Source organism: Chinchilla lanigera, unplaced genomic scaffold (genome assembly GCF_000276665.1).
Source record: "Chinchilla lanigera isolate Chin_1 unplaced genomic scaffold, ChiLan1.0 scaffold00058, whole genome shotgun sequence".
In the NCBI taxonomy this organism is placed as follows: Eukaryota; Metazoa; Chordata; class Mammalia; order Rodentia; family Chinchillidae; genus Chinchilla; species Chinchilla lanigera.
Window position 1 is genome coordinate 4,768,475 of NW_004955459.1, and position 22,897 is coordinate 4,791,371.

Genomic DNA, 22,897 nt, shown 5'->3' on the forward strand with positions numbered 1-22,897 from the left:
AGTGGAGTAATCTTTAAGCAAAAATATGCCCAAAACAAAGTTATGTACCGATCGTTTGACAACATTGTGACCAGAGGCTGGCAGGAACTAACCCTGCATTTCCCTGAGGGGCAGGGGTTCGGTATTCATCAACTCAGTACTGATAGTACCTTGACAGAACACACCACTGGGAATAATAAGGATCAGCTGCGCATTTCTCACTTGGACGATTTTCAGCTTTCTCGGGTTTTAATGTGTAAAATACCGAATTCTTTGTTGACATCTATTATCCTCCATAACAGTAAATGATACCATTATCCTCTTGGTAGTACCATCATCCTCAACATTTGCTTCTTTCCACACCTAGCCTGAAACCTAATCCTGTTTCTTCTACCCCCATATTTACATAGAATCTTCCCATATATCAAGACTGTGGCCGCGACCTCTAAACTAAGTATTCACCTCCTCATACTGGAACTCGGCAGTAACTAACTAGATCGGATTCTCAAATTTATGAAACAAGTCATAGGACACGTCTACCTACCTACTGCAAACTCCCTCACCTTTCAATACATCGCCAGTGCTTCACCATGGCTTATAAACCTTGCACACTCAATCACAAACTCCCTGCTCAGCTCTACTTCAGGCACCTCTTTCCTTGTTCCTTGTTTTTTTTTTTTTTTTTTTTTTTAATATGCTGTTCAAATAACGTCAAGATCACCAAAGTGAATTAAATAACCCTTGTTTTAGGGGGAAATAAGTCATAAGAAGAGCTGAAAAAGAAGAAAAATCTGACACGCTACTCATGCCCGGACACTGCACTGGTCTGTTGCTTTTTTTTAAAAGAAGACTGTGTATCCTTCCTGCCCCTCTCATCAGTAACCAGACAGGAGAGCCAACAAGCCTGACAGCATCAACCCTCGTTCCCCAAGGACATGTTAACAGGAGTGAGGGAGAACTAAAAGAAAGTCACACAAACTCTTCGTATTCTTGACTACATCTCCTAGCAACCTCAGGTCGCACCAGGCTGAACTTGAGAGGGTTGTCTTTGAAGGTTGGAGAAAGTGACAGATGTGAAGGACTAAAATATAAGACAGCTCTTAAAAAATTGATGTCCTTTGTATGATAAGATCCTCCCTTAAAAACATCTCCTGTGAGTGCTTTGTTTTTGCCAAACTCAGTGGCTAAATTTGCTGTCTTATTGGGAAATGGTTAGGAACACTGAATCCTCGGAGAAAGTAGGTCCATGTGCTCTAACAGCTCACAGGATACCACCCAGGTTTTTGGCAAAATAAGGACGGTATTTCCAAATTTGCTGTTAATCCTTCATTGAAGACAATATATTCAAGTAGAAGCATAACTTAACTGGAAGGATAGAATACAGCTTTAAAAAGTAGAGTTTTTAAAAGATTAGCTCTGGGGCTGGGGATTTAGCTCAGCGGCAAAAGCACCTGCCTGGCAAGCGCAAGGTTGTGAGTTTGGTTCCCAGTACCGGAGAAAAACCAAAAATAAAATAAAATAAAATAAAAGATTAGCTCTTTCTCCTTCTCCCACATGCTGAGAGAAGAAACTGTCGCCCTGGTGACAAGGAAGAATCAATATTTTCTGGACTCTGGTCCCTGGCTAACAATGTGGATGTAGATTTCTTGCTTCTCTTTTACCTCTTCAGTAAATTGGAATAGTTAGGGATGGAGAGATAATATCACTTTTATCAGTTTGGTATCTTGTATTGAATAAGCTCACTTTGCCATTTTTATGAGTTTTTCACATTCTCTTGGTGGTGAGCAGGTGAAGGCATCCAGATATTGAAGGCTCAGTTTCAACCCTTTGAGCAGCCCCCACCCTGCACCTCCAACACAAGTGAGTGGTAGCACTGTGATGAGAATTAATTACCTGTCACACTAACAAGAAATTTGCACCCAATAACTTATACCCAGGCTTTAGTAGTTCAGTAAGTACTAGTTACCAAATATGAAAGCCTGAGCTGAGGCAAATTAACTATAGCAGACCGTGAAACCTGAGCTGCCCCACGCTCATCCGCACTAGCTTTCCTAGATCTGTGCTCACGCCCCATGTAGCCAGCACCACTTGCAGTGGCCCCATTACGGCAGTTACTTCAGCGTCTGCTCTATTGCTCTGCTGTTTGTGTCTTATGCTCTTGAAATAATCAGAAGAAATTGTTGAAGTTTCTTATGGTTTAACTTAAAAAGTATGCTGTTTTTCTGGGTGTTGTGATATGTATGATATTTATTTACTTCTAAAATTTGGGATTTTTTTCACTTACTAATTTGATTTTTAAACTACATGTAGACTGAGAGTTGACTGTATATATATATATATATATATATATATATATATATATATGTTTTCTTTAAGAGATCCATCCTCATATACTTTATGTAAAACAAGCTTAATTCTCCACAAGACCTATGGATACCTCTCATTCCAGGGTTTGCTTAGATTGCACTAGTGAGTCAGCATCCAATTAGCTCAAACAAGAGTGAACTGGACTCTTCCTACACTGCCTGTGACTCATTGAAATGATCATTCCTGTGGAATCACTGAATTTGCCCTGCCTGTCACCTAATTCCATCTTCCATCTGCGCCTCCTTGGCCGGTGAGAGGTATCTGAATGCCCTGTGCTTGTGTCCTCACCCTATTATCATTTCTTTGTCTTTGCTTCTTAACTGTGTCCTTGACTCCTGGTTTACTGAGTGCTTCTAGGAGGGGCAACAAACTCCCTGGGAACTGGACTGAGATATGTATTCCAAGCCCTAGTGCCACCTAAAGCACTCGCTCTGACTTCTAGATAGCCCCCTGGATCCCTGTGTTCCTCCAAGCTGGAGCTCTACTCTCCCTGGCTTAATGACACCTGCCACTGCACAGTGCAAGAACTCGCAAGCAGAATCTTTAATAACATTGTCTCTGCAGGTTCATCTTTGTGTATAAAATAATGGTTTATATGCTAGTCGTTTGGTAGGTGAAGCCAGTCTTCTTTGATCATTTAGACAACACTTGTTAAAATATATTTAGGATTTGCTCTTGAGTTAAATCACATATAATTGGTATTTTGGTAGCTGAAAAATACCAGCAATTACTTATGGTTCTGGCATATGTCTGTAATGTTGTAATGATTTACATATATATTACATCCTAAAGAAACGCACACACAAATAGAATGTGCCAGCATTACTCGCATATTCTTGCTGCATACCTGAGGTTTAATGTCTCAGGCAATGACTCAGAACTGATGAGAATTTAGGAAGAAATTAAACCTAGTTCTACAGCTTGCACTTTAGACATCAGGCTACATTGTCTGTGCAATTTTGCATAGTGTAAGGACTGGGCTTTATTCTTTTTGCATGCCCAACTAAGCCCCCTTTGTTCTGTCAGCCATGAGTTGAGTACTAAGTTGAGTTAGGGCTCTCCTGGGCTGCTGAAGCCATAGTGTAGAGTCCGATCAGCTGAGCAGGGTCCTGCGGCTCCCCTGTTCCTCCTCAAACATGGAAAGCAAGGTAGAAGCAGTGTGCAAGCCAGTATCTTTCTAGATGATGGTGTGCCTTTGACTTGAGCAAGTGGATCATTAAAAAAACCCTACTCAATTTCATTTTGATTCTTTCAATTTAATTGGCGGTAATAAATTGGTCTTATTTTATGGGCACATTGAGGTTTAAGTCTTTTATATTTGAAATATTAAATATTCCTAGAAGTGTAATGTAGGCAGATTGCCTTCCAGTAAGATTTTTGAAATTGGAAACTCAGTAATTTTTAACAATTCTTAATATTTAAGGCTCTAGAAATTCTCTCATTCTCTTTTGGTCTTCCTCCGATTTGCTTTCACCCCTCACACCTTATTTTGATTGAAAGGTTTTCTTCTTAGTGAAACAAAATATATATATATATATATTGAGATCAGCAAGAGGTATAATTTAAAAAGTTTCAGCAAAACTTGGTAAATTCTTGTTTTAAAGTATGAACAGAAGCAGTCAGAGAAATTATTTTTGAGGCTTCTCTCTCTCTCTCTCTCTCTCTCTCTCTCTCTATATATATATATATATATATATAGTTCACAACCTGAATACATGCCTATAAAATTATATTTACTGAGTTAGCTGTGTCTTTTTCCCTATTATAAATATGTGTCTACATAGACACAGAGAGAGAGAGACAGAGAGGGAGATGGGAAGGAGAGGCAGAGGGAGAGGAAGAAAGGTGAAAACACCTTCTGAGCATGCGGATACACTATTAATTTGTGAATGTTGGGTGCTCATTCTGTACCAAGAACAATGCAAATTTAGCTCCCCATCCACCAGCATACCAGCCTGTGTATGTAACTAAGAGTCTGAATAGGGGTCATGTGAAAATTTCTGTTTGTTTATTCATTTTTTAATAGTACTGGGAAATGAACTCAGGACCTTGTGCATTTTAGAAAATTATGGTACCACTGAAGTATGCCTTGATGCAAGGTCTCACATTGTTGTCAAGGCAGGCAGCAAACTTGTAATCCTCCTGCCTCAGACTCAGAAGCTGGTTTTATTGGGATCAGAGAGATGTGTTAATAAAAAGTAATACAAAAACATGGCAAATTCTTTTCTGAATAGGAGGAAGTCAGAGAAATAATTTTAGAGACTTCGGCTTGCACAAGGAATGTTCAGAAAATTCAGGATAAATCCAATACGACTGCAGTTTTTCATTAAAATGCTTTAAACACCACTCCATGTGAGTAGAAGTAATTCCTTCTTCTCTCCATATTAAAGTCATTGTATTCAATTTGAGGTATCTTTTCAGACATTCTATCATGAGAAACTTAATTATCATTTTCTATTAGATACAATACAAATATTTTGGTTCTAAGGATCAGAATACATCAAATTTTAGGGCAGCAGAGCTTTATGTTAGCATTGAACATACAAAAGTGCTTACTAAGCAATCACGTAAAGTAAGGGAAGCAGGGAAAGGAGTATTTATCCAACCTAGGAAAACCAAGTAAAAATACAACATAACTGCGTATGTAAAACAATTTGCATATGAATTTTTGCTAATTAAAGAAAATGTTTATTCACTGAGTCAATACTTGTGAGGGCTTTACTTAATTCTCTTTTGAAAAACGGATAATAGTAATATGCCAAAATATAATAAAATCAATTTATTTGTCAGTACGTAATGATTAGAAGCAAGATTAGGTTTATTTCTAAGTAACTGGAAATTTATTTATATAAATGTATTCCTTCAAAGATATATATTTCCTTGTCTATTCTGTAAGACGTGTGTTTGAAAAATGAAACATTTCATATGATTTTGAAATATAAGATGTTTACAATACGCTTTTGTGAAAAACTATGTTTAAGGTTAAGGATTCTTATTTTTTGTGTTTCTGTCATGATAACGTCTACTTTAGACAGAATTCTGCTAATTCCAACCCACTTTAGGTACAAGGTCACTTCTGCTGGAAAATAGTTCTGTCCAGTATCAAAAATTCACAGCTGAGCTTCAGATTGCAGTTGTGGGTAAACAGAGATGGTGTGCATGGCAGACCACGAGTGCTTTTGCATACTGCCAATGGTAGAGTAAGAGCTATTAGTAAGAGCAGTCATGTGGAGGAACCAGAGAGGCAGCAATGTGGACAGGAATGCCCATCTTTGGTCTTCCTCTTTCTTGGGGCAGGGGATGACAGCGAAGCTCAGGCACTTTGGGATGTTGCCAGAATGATGTGTCATGGGGTTTCTTGTAAGAACGCTAGAAAGACTAGAAAGCCTATGCGACCTTTTCTCTCTCATAGAAGGTGCTATCAGGGCCATCATGTTTGTGATATGGAGGAATATTGGGTACAGAAGTCACTGTCATTTTCTTAATTAGGCACAGCAAATGGAAGCTGCAAGATATCAATTTTGGAACCCATAAGGCCGTGAAGATGTCAGAAAAACCAGGCTATGGGGATACTTGGGAGAGACTTTCCTAGTCTTTAGCATTTTTTGAATACTACAATCACTGTGAGGTATGCTAAGGGAGAAAAAGGTACTAGTCATATCAGTCTGGAAATCACAGCATATGATACTTTCTGGAAGCTTCACAATACCAGTAATCAGATTCAAGATCCAGGAGCCAGCAGAAAATAGAACTGTTTAAATTTGTCTAAAATATAGTGTCTCTTATATGAGAAACCCACAATATAAATACAGAGCAAAATAACGAATAGATAATAAGATGTAGGGAGAGCTTTTTCAATTAGGAAGGGGAAAAGAGTTGGGGGGTGCAGAGAAGAGTGGGAAGGGAAGGGAATAAAAAAGAATTAAGGTGTCTTATGCACATGGACAAATGCCCCATGATAAATATAACCATTATATACTGCAGACATGTACTAATAAACCTATAATTATAACAAAGAGACACTTTGTACACGTATGAACGCTCCACTACAAATATAATATTACATATTGAGAAAAGAACTAACAAAAAGGCTTTTCAATTTAAAAAATAAATTTGTTTGCTTAGGTGTACCTGAAACTAATTTGAGGTATCTGCTTTTATAATATAATTAGTAACACCTTGGAGAGTTACATTCCTGGGAATCATAGTTTGTGAACTTATAAGTTTGTCCATATGTGTTAGAACCAGTCTGTAACTAAAGATTGGTCCTAGGTTATGAGGGGCAATGATTCAAGAGCAATGAGGAACTGTTACTTCTGCTTAGCAATTTGTATTACTTTAAAAGTTGTATGTTAAGCTGGTTGTGGTGGTGCATGCCTGTAATCTCAGCACTTGAGAGCTGAAGCAGGAAGATTTCTACAAGTTCAAGGCTAGCCTGGGCTATATAGTGAGTTCAACGCCTGCCTGAACTACAAGGTAATACCTGTCTGAGAAGAAAAAAATCATAGTTTAAATTATTGTACACTTAATATATATATATATATATATATATATGTACACAAGCACAGACACATGTATCACTTAATGAAAGGAATTTATGGTGAGAAATCTAGGTGATTTTATCATTATGTGATCATCATGTAGTATACTTACATTTGAATGACTAAGGAGTCAATAGGCAATAAAATTCTGTTTGTATATATCTATATATATAGATATATAGACAGAGAGAGAGAGAGAGAGTAGAGAGAGACAGAGAGAAGGAGAGACAGAAAGAGAGAGAGAGGGAGAAAGCTTCTCTGCCTCATACCTTGGTAATCTTGGACAACTTACTCCACCACCTGGGCCTCCACTGTCTCAGGTGCAAAAAGGAAGTGAGGTGACGGCTGAGAGAATTTGGACTTCATGAGTTAAGCACTCCATTCATTGTCCTTTCTACTTCGACATTCTTCCAGGATGGGGAAAGGACAAGAACAACCATATTATAGATACAAAAACAAATAACAAAAGATACCACATTTTTTGAAAGAAAGAAATGTAAACAGACCTTTATTTTTTGATATTTTGTTCAAAGATACTCCTCACTAATAGTTTTGGCATTTCAGCTCATATCTGATATTCAATAGAAGACTATTTCACGTCTTTCAGCTTGTGATAGAACAATTGAGGTATCTTTTGTGAAACAGCTCCCCAAAAATTCACTGGAGTAACAATGTTACAAACGATTGACTTTTCTTGGAGCAGCTTGTAGGGAAGAAATCTAAATTATAAAAGAAAAAACTACATACACAAACACAAAATGGAAGAGAGTCGTTAATTAAAAAAATCATAAAATACAGAAAAAGTCACTTAACAGTTAGTTTGTAAGTGGAATGTTTCTCTGACTGCTCCAGTCAGAGCTCAAAAGCCTTGAGGGCTGCAGCTCGCTGTGCCCCTTTGTCTACTTCCTGGCAGGAAGAACTCAGGATCCAGCCACAGCTTTGCAATGCAGTGGACAGCACAGGACAAATGTCTTTGAGTTGGTTGTGTGCTTTTACCCTGTGACGCTGCATTCCCCATGTATATTCATTCATTCACTCACTCTTTACAAGATGTGATCAAAATACAAGGTGAATTTAAGAGGGTTTACATTTTAAAAATTCAGTACAGTGAAATATGCATTGCCATTAATCCCCCTCAAAATGTACCTCCTCAATTCAAACACACTTATCCCATCATTCTTGCCACTGTGTGAAGGTGTGATAAAAATAGTGAGTCCTGCTCCAGTGGAAAGGCTGGCTAACGAAACCACTTTGGTGTGCCCATATCCTCTTCAGCAGGTCTGGCACCAGATTTGGGTCTTTCCCAAAGTCACGTGACCATAAAGGCAAACATTGGGGTTGATTCAGGAAGTGAGGCAGCCAAGCAGGACAACACAACTAAAATCATTCTCAAAAGAGGACTTCCACAAGTGCTTCAGAAAGGGGAACAACAAGAGATAAACGTGTTTGAAGTGAGGCGGAATATTCCAAAGTAGATTAAAGGCAGTTTGTCTTTTACTATAATAACTTTAAAAATTTAAACATTCACCATACTTTATGATCACACCTTTCATCAACCCATTTACTTATTTATTTATCACTCCAGTTCCATGTGAGACTTTGGAACAAAGTTAAGACAATAGGAGTACTTAAGTCCTTCACCATGACAAAAGCTTTGCTCTTGATTGCTTTTGTTATCTGTGCTAGCAAGGAGACTCGGGAGGAAATTGCCATGTGGGAAGCAGGTTGGTGAATCAATATGCTTTGTTATCATTTATTCCCAGCCGCAGTGCTGCTGTTGCCCTGGCTGCCAAGCACTCTAACCTTGAGGGAGACACCTAGAGAGGTTAATTAGCTTACAGCTGGCCATAATTAGGAGCAAAAGGCAACAAGAAAGGAACTCCTAAGAATTCTGACAGAAAGCATTTGCAGAAGCGAAGCTGTGGGATTGAGCGAACTACAATGTTTGGGCTGGTAATTAAGCAACTGAAAGTTCAGAACGTGTTAAAATAGGAGCACAGGAGAAGGCATGGTTACAGGTGATAAGACAACGAGGATGCCACTGCTGCCAGGTGCTGTAGCATGAAAGAGACACTTAGGCCTCAGCTGGGTGTTCCATTCCTGGGGTCCAGTTTTCTCAAAAGAAAAATAAAGTGGTTGCCCTGGACAGGTCCACATTCCCCACACCGGTGTCCACCCTTACTGAAAAGGCTGTCAGGAGTACCACTGAGAAAATATGCACTTCAGTCTCCTTATTCTCAGCAGCACTTACCAATGCCTACTCCTCCATCATTTGCCATGTGCTCAGCATTTCACATCCTATTTGATTTTTACAGCAGTGATGAAAGTGGGTGTTAGGGACCCCAAGGGGTGGATAAAATTACAAAGGAGAGCTCAGATGCTGTCCTCATCTGTGAGCAAACCCCAGTTCAGGTGCACGAGCTTTAGGCTCCCTATGGCCTCTTCCTGTGGGGCCTGAAGGCCATCAAAGCGCAGTGAGCCCTGCTTTACCCTCTACTCTCGAAAGGAAGAAGGTGGCTTCTCAGTGCTCACTTCTTTTCCAGAACTGTAACATACATGCAAAGAAAGGAAAAGAAGTTGGAGTATTTTATAAAGGTCAGTGTGTAACTGAGTATCATTTTGCTCTAAAGAGCTTGTTCACTGATGTCTTGGTTACTTTTCTCTCGTTGTTGGGACAAAATACCCAACGCCCAAAATGAAGGAAGGAAAGGTTTATTTAGCTTACAGTTTGTGTAGGTTTCAGTCCATACTTGGCTGGCTCCGAGGCAGAAGGTAGCAAAGCAACAAGAGCAAAGGGGGGAATGGCAGTCGAACAGCAAAGCAGCCAGAGCAAACCGGAGGAATGGCGGCAAGCAGCTTCTTTTCCTCCCTTACTTTGTAAACAGGCTACCCCCACCTAAGGGCCATGTAGCTCTCACATAATCTCCATGCCCTCCTCTTCCACAGAATCAGGATGTATACAAAGTAAGCACCCTGGCTTCCTGCTGAGTCACTTAGCCAAACCTCTAGACTCCCCAAGTTGACACAATGTATCAACCATAACAACTGGTAACCAAATGAAGGCAAAATTGAAGTCCCAGAAGTGAAAGACAACCATGGATAGTTCCACGGTTTGGTCTCCTCACTTTACCCAGGCAGAGCCTAGAAGTTAGCATCCTGCTGGGAACTACCTTCCTTCACAGCCACATCATGAAAGCTGACCCTGCCCTGGCCTTATTCCACCTTCTCACATTTTTCTCCAGGATTCTCTATTTTTCATTTGTTGAAGTTTGACTTTCCAGTCTCTCCCACTGCCATGCCAGCTCCATGAGGTCAAAGCCTTTGAATTGTTTCATTCACCCCTTCATCCCAAGCACCCCCAGCGCTGGAAACATAGTGACAACTGAGTTGATGTGTTTGGATAAATAACTGATGAAGTGAAGGAAGAAGGAATGAATATTTATTTTATACATAAGGAATCTAAATCCCCAAGGGTTAAGTAACTTGAACATCATAGCCTTTGCAAACTTGCACCTATTATGGGAACCAAGGTCCGTTGCATTTTTATCCTTGCTGTCTTCAGTGCATCCCCATCTCCCAAGCAGGAAGTGGCCCTTGGCAAACCGAGGCCCAACAGAGAGAAACTGTTAGCAGCTTTCTCATACCCTACAGGTTGATTAAAATCAATGAGTAAGAAGTGGGTTGTGAATATTTTTTATTGACTTTATCATGTTCCTTAGAAACTAAGTCCAGGCCGTACAAGAATTGATTTATAGACTTACATTTAAGTGGTCATACCCGAAGCAGTCTATGTTCTCAAAATCCATTCACAAAGATAAATGTAAAGTCTTTAATATATTCATAATGTCTGAGGGAGGAATTTCCACATCTGGGAATATATTCTAAATTATTATAAAAGATAAATGTGTACTTTTTTAAAATTATAAATATTTCTATGAAAAATGCAAAGTAATAAAATACAATGGAATACCTTAATTGCACACAAATATACTTAGGATGTAAACTAAGTTGAAAATTATTTGACTATATACTGCACAAACTTGCATAAAATAGTCTATAATATAAATTAAAAATGATTATGCTAGTTATTTCTTTTACAGAAACAGTTTTCTAATTTCCAAGTTTTAGTGGTCATATGGTTTTATATAAAATTATACATAAAGCAGGATAAGGCACAAGTAAAACAAAAGAAAAACTTAACAAAAACCAACTATTGTTTAATAAACTACTTTCAGTTGAAAATTCACTGATTGGATGATGACAACCAATTAGGAAGCCCTTTGTGAATGGTCAGTTTTAATAAATCTGGGTTTGAACTGACACAGAAATAGACTTTACCTTCATGTTTATTCATATTTACTTCTAATCTTCATCTGAATGGGCTTGCAACAGCAAATTTTGCTGGTGAATATGAACAAGAAAATAAAATCAGTATATACCATAAAATATATACCATATAATGGAGATTTAGGTAAACACACTTTACTACATACTTACTCTGTGAAGTGGGTTCATTTTTCATGGATTTGATTCTGATACAGCAAAGTAATTTGATACTGGGATGACAAATAAGTATTGGATTAGATAGCTTAAACATAAGCATATACATATAAACATGCACATACACAGGGCACACCTATTAAAATATTCCTGAAAGATTTTTGGCTATTAATAATTACAGATTAAATTGGACCTTATAGACACCATCAAAGGGAATGAAGCTTTTAGGCAGTATAATTTTTGGAAGATGTCCAACAGGGGCATTTGAAATAAACATAATGTAATATTGAGAATTTCATTTCTTCTTCAATAGATGTAATTACATATTTGAACATCAAAACCGGAAGTGATACATACACCACTGTGCTGTATAACACTGCATAACAGGCTCATCTCAAGATAGCAAAGCAGTCAATGACACAATGAAAATAAACGCTCAAAAACTGTATCTGTTGCTTATTAGGCATCTTAGTTATAAATAGATATAAATTGAGTTATAGGGTGCCCTGATAATCTCACAAGCGAGATGATGTTTCTTCAGACACCTGCCTTTTGCGGGTAGGGTGAGGATCACACTCTAGTATACTCTACCCCTGAACAGAGCGTCAACTAACTCATTAGAGAATCAAGAGTGGTTAGCATATTGTTCCTCTCAGGAAGGGACTTAGAATTCTATTCAAGAAACAAAACCATCTTCCTTCATCATTCCTTCACACTTTCACTTACTTTGTACCCATAGTTAATGGGTGCAAACTATTCACAGGGTTGGTACTTGAAGGGAACTATAAAGGTGAATGCGACCATCTCTCCCTTGTAGGGCTTTGCAAGGTAGTACAGGAGATACACAAGTGGCAGGAATACAGGAGCCAGACACTCAAATCACAATGCACTCCTGCGATGTGACTGTGAGAAGCACTCAATCCAATCTAAAGAAGTTAAGAAAAGATTTCATGGAAGAGTAGGCATCTGCACTGAGATTTTAAAGACAGCTTGACATTGGCAAGGAGAAAGATAACACTGAGTGATGGAATTTGTGGCTGTAAAGAAACCCCAACAAGCCTGGTATTGGGGCACACACTTGTAATCCCAGCATTTGGGACTGCAGCGAGTTTGAGGCTACCTGGACTATGTAAGAAGTTCAAGGTCAGCCTGAACTACATCGCAGGACTTCATCTCAAAGAAAAAAAAGAAAAGAAAAAGAAAAAAGAAACCCACAAAAATATTTAGATCAGAAAATACTAACCACACTGCTAATATTACTTAGTATCAGTAGAAAGCACAGAGCTTGTGGTAAGGATATAGAAGTTCTGGATGTCAAGGTCTGTAACACCCACAGATTAAATTTCTTCCTGTTGGACTTTTTCCCTTGTCATAGCACTTTTCCATAATTGAAACTTACACAGGTGCTCTTATTTTATGGGATCCCTCCAGCTCCCTTGCCCCATCTGCTGTTTTTATATTGGAGACCAGTTTCCAGAGGTTTGAAGGAAGAGCTAGAAATAAGTAGAAAGTGAACAGTGGAGTGTCATACTGTCAGCATAGACTAGGTTTTATAGCCCTAGAATAACTTCAAACCAATAAGACAATAAAAAACAAACTAAGCAGACGCAAAGCTGAATCAATTAACCAGTGTGTGTATGAACAAGAAACAGTAACTGTGAGAGGCTGTACCAGTGTTGTACAAAAGGAGACGTTCTGTCTGAGAGATGTCTTTATATTAACTGAGGAAGTAGTGATTCAGTGCTAGGTACTGTACTAGGGAAGCAGCATGAAATAATGTTTTTGTTGTACTGTATATTGGGAAGAATGAGGAAGCACCATAGCATGGAGCACAGCAGGAATATCAACAAGTTCATTGTGCATGCAGTAAAAAGAAGAGGGAAGGGCAGGATGCCCGGAGAGGGAGGAAGGATCTAGACTACAAAAATCCTTAGTTTGTCATGATTTTGATTATTTTATAGGAAAGGAGAAGATATGTGGATGTTTTTAAAGCTGGCCATTATGGACAATGAACATAGAGGCATAAAATTCAAGTAGGGCTAATAGCTGTACATGTGAAAGACTCCAAATCAGAAAATACTGACCTAAAGCAAGAGCTCTCCTACTTCAGGTACTGATCGCTTCTCATTTGCGCTTTCCAAGCAGATTATTTCATGTACTGTATAATCCACACAACTTAAGCATTCAGCTCCTTGAGTTTTGACAATTGATCTTGTGAAGATCTATTTCTGAGTTCATTATTTTCTTCTGTTATTCTAATTACATGTTCTTAAATACTTGATTATTGTGAATTTAAGGTACATTTTACATTGAATTGGTGTTGTCTTCTACCTTTGCCCTTTGTAATTTTTTTAAAGAAAATTATTGTGGTTAAGAACACTTACCATAAGATCTATCATTGAACTGACTTTTAAATACGGTATGGTATTCTCAACAATACATTCAACTATTGGCAAATGTTATTCCACTTTTTGATTCTATTAATTCAATTATTCTATCATGCTGCATTTTGGTGTTGGATTTTGTTATAAAACTGATTTATTAGCAAAATATTTTCAATGTTTTCAAGTTGTTGCATGCTGCAGATTTTCCTTCTTTCCTTTTCTTTTTTTTTTTTTTTTTGTCTCACTATACAGTTCCAGCTGGCCGTGAGCTCACTTTGTAGCCCAGGCTGGTCTCAAACTCCCAACGATCCCGTTGCCTCAGCTTCCCGAGTGTTGGGATTACAGGTATGCACCACTACACCAGGTCTTTCCTTCCTTCTTGAAGGCTAACATGTAATCAATTACATGTATATTGCATTATTTTTATCCATTTGCCTTCTCATGGATATTGAGTTTGTTTTCATACTTTTGATGTGGTAAATATGCCACAATAAACATAGGCTTGTTAGTGTCTCTTTGTGACCCTGAGATCATTTTCTCTGGATGCATACATAGAACGGGAGGTGAATGATACCAGCATTCACATGAATTGGGAGCAGTTGCTTCCTGGTTGGGCTCCAGCTGAGACTCCAGTTTGTGACTAACACTCTGAGGCCTCATAAAACTCTATTCAGAAGAATCAGCAGGTCAGCCTTGTACTACCGACCCAGAGGAACTGTGACAGAATTAGCACTCTTTTATGCCACTAACCTTGTACTTTGTTAGGCTACATAGAAAATTTACATATTTGCTTAACTCACTTATTATCTTCAGCCACATTTTTATCAATTCCTTAACATAGTCTATCTGGATGTCTCTTAGCTGTGAAATATTCTTATTTGGAAATCTACCTGCCATTTATTTCATGATCTTGTCTTATTGAATTGGCAATAAACTCTAATATTAGTAGAAAGTGATGATGTTAGTTGTTGTTTCTTTGTTATTGTTACTATTTTGCAAATGCATTTTTGCAGAAAAAGCTCAGGATCTTTTCATATATTGATAGTTTGTTACAGTTATCATGAACCTGTATTGAGTTTTGCCAAATGGTGTTTTCCACTTATATTCATCCTATTAATATGAGCATAATTTTTCTTTGTAGTCTTTTAATATGACTAGTCAAGGGGCTGGGGATTTAGCTCAGTGGCAAAGCGCCTGCCTGGCAAGCGCAAGGTCGTGAGTTCAATTCCTGGTACCAGAAGAAAACCAAAAAAAAAAAAATATGACTAGTCAAATTACTTATCTTATAAATATTAGTCCAGTCTTATACACACCAGGTTGATCTTACTTAATCATAATGAATATTTTCTCTGTTATTTATATTGGTGGATTTCAATTTTTAAGATTTGGTTAAGATTTTACTTCTATGCTTATAAGATATATCACTCTATAAATTTCTTAGAGAAACTATAGTCTGCATAAACATTCATCTCTATTATTCATATATATATTCATATATGTATATACCATTGATATCAGAATATTGCTAGTATTATAAAATGTGGTCAAATATGACATAATATATTTTGTATTGTGCAAGTGTTTGTGGAAGATTGGTATTTCTCTTGCACTAGGTTAATGAAAGTGTTCAGATCCATAAACATGGGAATTCATTGCATTTATTTATGTCTTTAATTTTGTTTAGCAGTTATGATAGGTGATTTCTTGTGCCAGTACCTTTACTCCTTTTTATTATACCTGTTTTTTCGGGACAGTATATTTTTGGTGCTTTTCTCATTTTCTAAGTGTTCTGGCTTGTATTTAGATGTCCCCTCAAAGACTTAACCCCTCATAGATGGAATTTTTTAGAGGTGACTGGTCTAGGGTGTGTGATACTTGGACTAAGGATGTCTGACAACTAAATTAGTTTATCATAGTGCTGGGTGTGGATACCTGGAAGACCCACTGTGTGGCATCACCCAAAAGGCTTGTAGCCTGGATGAGATTAAAGAGATGGGGAGGCTTGCTGCTTGCTGCTTGCTCACTCACTGCTTCTGCCTGCTTTCTGTGGACTGTTTCACCGCTGTGATCCTCCTCTGCCATGCCATCCTTGGAGACACCAACTATGATGATAAAGGATATCTTATTTTGATGATAGTGGATATCTTATTTTGTTTTTGTTGTTGTTGTTGCTTGGTTTTGTTGTGGTTTTTCTTTTGCTTTGAAAAAGCGTCCACTATGTATACCAGACTGGCTTTGTACTCACTATTTAGAGCAGAATGGGTTCAAACTCATGACCATTCTTCTGCCTTAGGCTCTCAGTTGCTGGGATTGCATGCTGTGCTACCACACTCTGCCCTGGATACCTTATTTCTGTGCAGTGGAGAAAATATATAGGCATTCATTATTAAAGATTAAGTAAACAATATTCCCTTACTACTTTATAATATATACATATTTTACTATGTAAAGATATCAAAACTATGCAAATTTTCTCTAATTATATTCATAAATTCTACAAATTACAATGATGTTATTTCGTGATCCCTAATCCTAGTACTTCATACAGATGTTCAATGAACTGGTGGTGCTTCCACCACCATCATCATCATCACCACTATTTTTGGCAAACTCTGGATATGGATTAAGAACAATAGTGGCTGATTTCAAAGAGTCATCACTCTAGGCTCCGTGGAACAAATATAATTTATTCTTTAACCTCACACAACCAGACAGTAGTGCTTACTTCTGGTAAGAAAACCCAGCGAATTGGATTTGACCTCAAGAGAGAAGAGTGATGAGCCTGTTTTTGTTTGTGATTGGTAGGGAGATGTAGTGAAGGCCACTGTGCATCTGCTGGTTTCCTTCAAACATGGTGATACTAATATGTAAGTTCTTGCAGTCGAGACGCTCACCATGCTTTCAGTAATGGCATGTCCATTCCTAAGAGTCATGTACCAAAGGCTGATCTGCTTGGTGAAATCCTATGTTTGGTCACAGGCTTCAGACACATGGAGTCGTTAAGGACACCTGTTGCAGTGATGGCATGTAACACTATCTCATTTCTGGGAAAATGATTCCCATATCAATGATCTCTGAATCAGCTTCTTATAATTCTCCTTCCTTAAGGTATGACAACACAAATCTTATTATTTTAACTGGTGGAAGCCTAGCCTAACTTTAGAGAGTATAATTAGTTCCTGTGGTTGAAGAGGAGGCAGGAATATGTGCTTGCTGTTTAGCTGTGGAAATCATGTCCAATAGTAAGCTTCACTTTGTGTTAATGCCTTTGGTTATATATACTAACTCAGTTCTTACAATCAGCATCAAATGATGATTCTCCCTTCTTCCTTTCTCTCCTTCCTCCTTCCCTTTCTTTCACCTTTCCTTCCTTCATTCTCCCCTCTGTGTTTCTGCTTTTTGTTGTTGTTCGTTTACTTTCTGTCACTGAGAGTGAAATCACTTACATACTTTCTTCCTTTCTATTTTTTTCTAGTTTTGAATTTCTTTAGTTCACATGCCTTTTTTCTTATTGTAGAAAACAAATTAATAGTTTAAGAGAAGAAAACAATATGTAAGTTTTCCTCTTCAATTCACCGTGCTTCAAAGTCCCTAATTTGATTTCTTCATATTGATTCAAGTAGTGCTGATAACCAAACCCTCCTATTATAATAAGACACTGTATATGAAAATTCTGCATGAAGTCATCAAAATGAAAGAGCAAACAGCGAATTTGAAAAAAGAGCTTCTCATTAAAACATCCATCAGTTATGATATCATTGTTATAAGCTGGCAGAGGGGGAAAGGACCTTTAGATTAATATGCTGTCAAGCTGAGCCTTTGTGCCATTCCTGTCCCCTCCACTCTGCTCATTTACTTTCTCTGTCACTGAGAGCCAAATCACTTCTGCAGGAGATTGCCATGTGAAACTCTCTCATTATTTCCACAGAGGACTCAGTATGGGCAAAGCGAAGTCACACACACACATGCACACACACACACACACACACAGCTTGATTAAAATTGTGATATTATATTGAGCTTAATTTAAAAATTTGAGTACTGTATTAATAAAAACTATGGACTTTTTTTCTATTAGAACATACTTTTTATTTTAAAGATAAAAGAACTTAAACATCTTAATAAACACACAGACATACGTAAAACAATATAAAAACAATAAAAGTAATACAGAATTCCAGACCAGGTGATAGGAAATTAACAATGCATATAGACTTAATTTTTGACCTTCAACAACACATAAACTACCACCAGGACGCTAGATATGAATTAGCAGCTGAAAAGATCTGTTTAACATATATATGTAGGTATATTTATATATACACACTTCCACTGATCACTTAGATGGTTTTAATGGAAAATAAAGCTGGTTTTTATTAAAGAGCAAGCCGTGCTCTTTAGCTCAATTTGACCTCTGTGGAGAGAAGTTCTTGGTCTTGGAGTTTGATCTTTCCAGTATCCCCCAGGCTAGGCAGCCTGACCTATGCTTTTACTGAGGAAAAAACATGCTTAGATTCCCTTATTACTTCATCCAGACTGAAATAGTGATTTTTTTTTAACAAGGAGCAAGAAGTGCTGAGCAGGTGTACAGGTGAAAGGAAATTCTGGTGAGGACTGGCAGATTATGTAGCCTCCACACATTTGCACAAAAACAAATACAAAAAGAGGTAAGTAATTAACATGTCTTATAAATTAAGTAAAAAGTTTTCAGAAGGAGAAGTACCCAGTTGTTTCAGATGCTTTGGCTGCCAGGGGAACTTCTTTATTGGCCTTACAGAGTTATGGGATATTTTTCTTTAGTCTCACCTACAGGATCATTTGAACAACTGTCTTGATAATCATTATTATGCACTTCACAATTTTCAAAGATTTATGACTAAGATTTATATTAACTTTCAATGACTTTTAGTTTTATTAACATGTATATTTCCTTTATCTGAATTTAGTCTATTTCTTTCTCCATATATGTATAGACAAACACTGCTCATGAATGGATTTATTAATTTAGAGGTTTGTGAAATCTTTTTTAGTTTGTGATTTGCAATATTTGGAATATTTTACCCTGTAATACTTAGATATCTATGTAATGAATTTATGAAACAATACCAAATATGCATAACAAAATTAATATTCTTCCACGTTGAATTACTTGACTTGGCTTTTTAGATAGCTTATTTGTAGAGTTTATCTTGTAATTAGAAAATCCAAATAGGTAAAGATGACTGACATCATACTACCTTTACAGAGAACATGAGTAACATTACAGTAGACCCATAGGCCTAGTTGATCCTTCTGCAATTTTCATATATTAATTATTGATCCCTTTGTTACACAAGAACTGAAATACTGCTGAGAGTCCCTGTTCCAGCCCCGAGGTCATGGAGATGGTGCACACAGTTCTCATGGGAGAGGCAGACCCGCCCACAGGTAGGCTGGAAGAACCGTGGAGATATAAATGTGGATGACAGTGGCAGCCAGAAAGAAGAAATATTCTATCTGGTACGAGGAAAGCTTTTAAAGAAGAGTCTTATGAAATGGGGTTTTAGAGGGACCGCTGAGTCATATTTAGGGGAGAGAGCTCAAAAGACCGTGGCAGGAGGACCAGCATGTTCAAAAGCACAGGAACACCTGGACTGATTTCCAGGGCCACAAGTAGCCACAGGGTTCAAAAACTATAAAGTTAGGATCAGATTAAGAGATATTGTCTAAGATTTCCCAAGGAGTTTGTACTTTTCCAATGTTCACTAGTTAAGTTCTTCAGGTTTAATATCTCAACTCCATCAACTATTTCTGTTTCTGTAGAACTATGTGAGAGCTTGGCATCATTTTCTCGATATGACAATGCCAAGTGTTTCTCTTTCCCTTGATAGTAATGAATAAGGAAAACTGTATGAACGTGCTAAGCATGATTTATGAGTGCAGCTGCTCATGAACGTTAGTGACATCTCAATTTTCAAGCACAGGGTTAATATCATCAGATTTGTATTTTTATGATTTTACTAGGAACTGAGGAATTAGATTGCCAAACCAAATAGAAAGAATTAGAATATGAAACTAATGCTGTAACGTTGATATGGGAAAGAGCAAGAGATTGGGTGGGTATTTAATAATAATAATAATAATAATAATGATAATAATAGCAACAACAAAAACAAATGCAGCAGCTTCAGCCATTACTGAATAATAGCCTCATAAACTGCTCTGTACACTTGTATCAGGTATCTCATTAACTTTTACAGCAACACATGTGAGATAATATCCCTATGTCTTTAATGAGAAGCAAAATTTAAGATACATAATGCTAAGGAAAATGCACGGTAAATGCTCAAAGGAAGATTGAAATTAAAATCCTTCTTGTCCTAATCACGGTGTCACTGCTTGTACTACCATACTAAGCAATTAATTTTAGTCTGTGATTTGTTACAGAGATACCTACTAATTGCTATATACAAGTTCAGGTAAATTTTCTCCTTCTTCTCCTTTTCTCTTTTGTTCCATGGTTTCCTTTTCCTTGTGTTCAGCAAATATCCTGCCACATTAGAAATTTTCAAAATGATAATCATATAGGAATTTTGTTAACAAATAATTAATTTATTTCATTCATTGCTTATACTAGCAAAGCTGAAACAGTTGTTTGTTAATTCAGCACAAAATTATAAGGTCCCTTGAAGGTTCCAGTCAATCTCTTAAAAACAAGAAGCCTGAATTAATGTTTTACATGTATGAGATATGGATTTTAAATAGAAATTTAAATGAACCTTATTAAGATGCAGAGAAAGAAAGCACAGTGTAGTGCTTTCAGAACATCTATAAGAAATGTTGAAAAACAAAAATATTCAGGAACTTCTTTTCCACATTTCCAAACATACATCTATTTCAAAACGTTTGTTTGGTGGTTTGTTTGATGTAAAACACTAACTAGAATATCATATGAATTTTTAAACCTTGCTGAGAAAATATGTACATCTATGAACATATATTCAGACACACATGTCACATTTAGAAGCAAATGCAAGAATCTTGTATGGGTGCTTATAGCATCCAGTGTCACATCCATTCAGACACACACACACACACACACACACACACACACACACACACACACATACACACACCCTTAAAATGGTGAAAGTGACTTATAGCCTTTCTGCAGGTTATGAAATCCTCTGATGAGACTGAGAAATCTCACAGAAAGGGTTAATGAGATGCCATCTACAACCATGACTGCTCAGTCTGCAAACTGTTTGGTCTTCCCCTTGGTCACCTCCTCTCTGTTATGACTGGGTGATAACTAGCCATTTTTGGACTTAGAGAATCACACTGAAATTGTAGGTTTTAACATCAGGAAAACATGAGTTTGAATCCAGGTTCTATCGTATACTTTCCATGTAACATTGACAGATTATTGAAATTAATCCCATATTATTTTTTTCCTCTAAAACTTGTCTTCCTTACTATTATATACATTAATTTTGATGTATGAAAAGAAACATGGAATAAATGATGCTATTATTGTAATTGCTGTTAATTTAAAATTTTCTATCCTGTTAGCGTGTGTGTTCCCTTAATTTGCTTTCCTAATATCAAGCATCCGGTATACCATGCAATAGGGACTTCAGTAACGTATGGGGACAGGGAGGGTGGAGAACATGTTAGTGTGGAGGAAGAGGTGTTCATTTCTCCTTCATCTTCTCTATTCGTTCTCAGAGTATGAACAGCACCTGAAAGAATGTTAGAGATGCAAACCACGGTCCTTTCTTCACCAGTCACATTCTCTGGATTTAGAGCTTAGGGGAGAATTATTTGCTGCTGGTGATTTGTATGCACATTAAAGTTGAGGAACACTTGCTCTGCTCTATCCCTTATACTCTTTACCATTACAGTCCTTTATCTCCCAGTCATGTACAACTCTTTTGCTCAGGGAATTGGGTTTTCAAGCAAATCATACCTGAAACAAAAGCCCCACTCCCACTATTGGATGAGCTTGAGCCTCGGGTTGTTTGTTCAAAACTTCTTTCCCAGGTTTGCTCCTTGCACCTTCCACCCCCACAGAAGGAAGAGCTCTGAAAAAGTCAGGCACTGGGGAAATTTTAGGAAATTCCATAGGCATTCCTTAAAGAATTCATTGTATACAATCAAGTTTGGAATGAGTTAGAGGTTTGTGGGTTTTCTTTTTTTACTTATTTTATGTGCTTTTTTAAACTTTTCTTTCTTGAAATTAGTTTCTATTTGATTTCCTTGACTACTAGAGTTCAGAGGTAGAAATATACCCCATGCTGGAGAATGAGGGTATATATTTCACCAGAAAGAATGAGGTAAGGAGCAATTAGACTCTGAAGTGCAGAAAATTCATATGTAGTGTAACTGCAGCAAAAGCAAAAGGAAATCATTTATGATGATAATAACACTAATATTCTGAAATCTGGGCTCTTGTTCACATGTTATGGGTAGTAACTCAAACCCTTTAACACTGATACTGGTATCTCCATTTTGAAAATGAGAAAAGTGAGTTTTAAATGACTTTCTCAGTCATCCAAAAATCAGTGATGAGGCCACAATTCCTTTGTGTGCATCCTAACATCAGGGCTCACATTTTGAGGTACCACACTGAAGCATCTCAAAAAATATTTTCTGGGTACTTACCTTTGGTTTAACTCATGGGGTTACACAGTGAGTGGCATCAACTGTACTGTTCTTTTGCTACTTTGTAAAAGGTTGTCTGTCTGTTAATGTTTTCCTCCTTTTATTTTTAACATAAAAAACAAACAAAAAAAACCCCAAATAGTTCAGAAGGAAGGAATTCAACTCCAGCTGTCCTTAATACCTTAGCATTAAAAAAAAATGAAAGCAGAATGAATTCTCTATGGCTTCTAACCTTATTGAACAAGCTTGGAGTTTATATATAGATTTATCCTAAGTTCCTAGCAAATAATAAGGAATGCACATCTTCTTAGCATTTCCAGCATTCTTGTCATAAGCTAAAGGATGTAGCCATTGAAAAGTTTGAGTATGTAAACTCAACTGAAACTCACAGTTCCTCTGACACTTGGTGTCACCCTACACAATAAGTGACAGTTTTGTTAGCTGCATTGCTAATTTGGCTGTTATTACTGGTATTCCATTTTA

General features: G+C 37.3%; 1 long non-coding RNA gene across 1 annotated transcript in view; it reads left to right on the top strand.

The window, feature by feature from the left end:
- The first annotated feature begins 18,346 nt into the window (after positions 1-18,346).
- The window catches only part of LOC106149981, a 36,841-nt gene continuing 32,290 nt past the window's right edge, over positions 18,347-22,897 (top strand). Inside the window, exons 1-2 of the long non-coding RNA XR_001236485.1 lie at positions 18,347-18,438; positions 19,108-19,198. This is a non-coding gene — a long non-coding RNA (uncharacterized LOC106149981). The remainder of the gene's footprint in view (positions 18,439-19,107; positions 19,199-22,897) is intronic.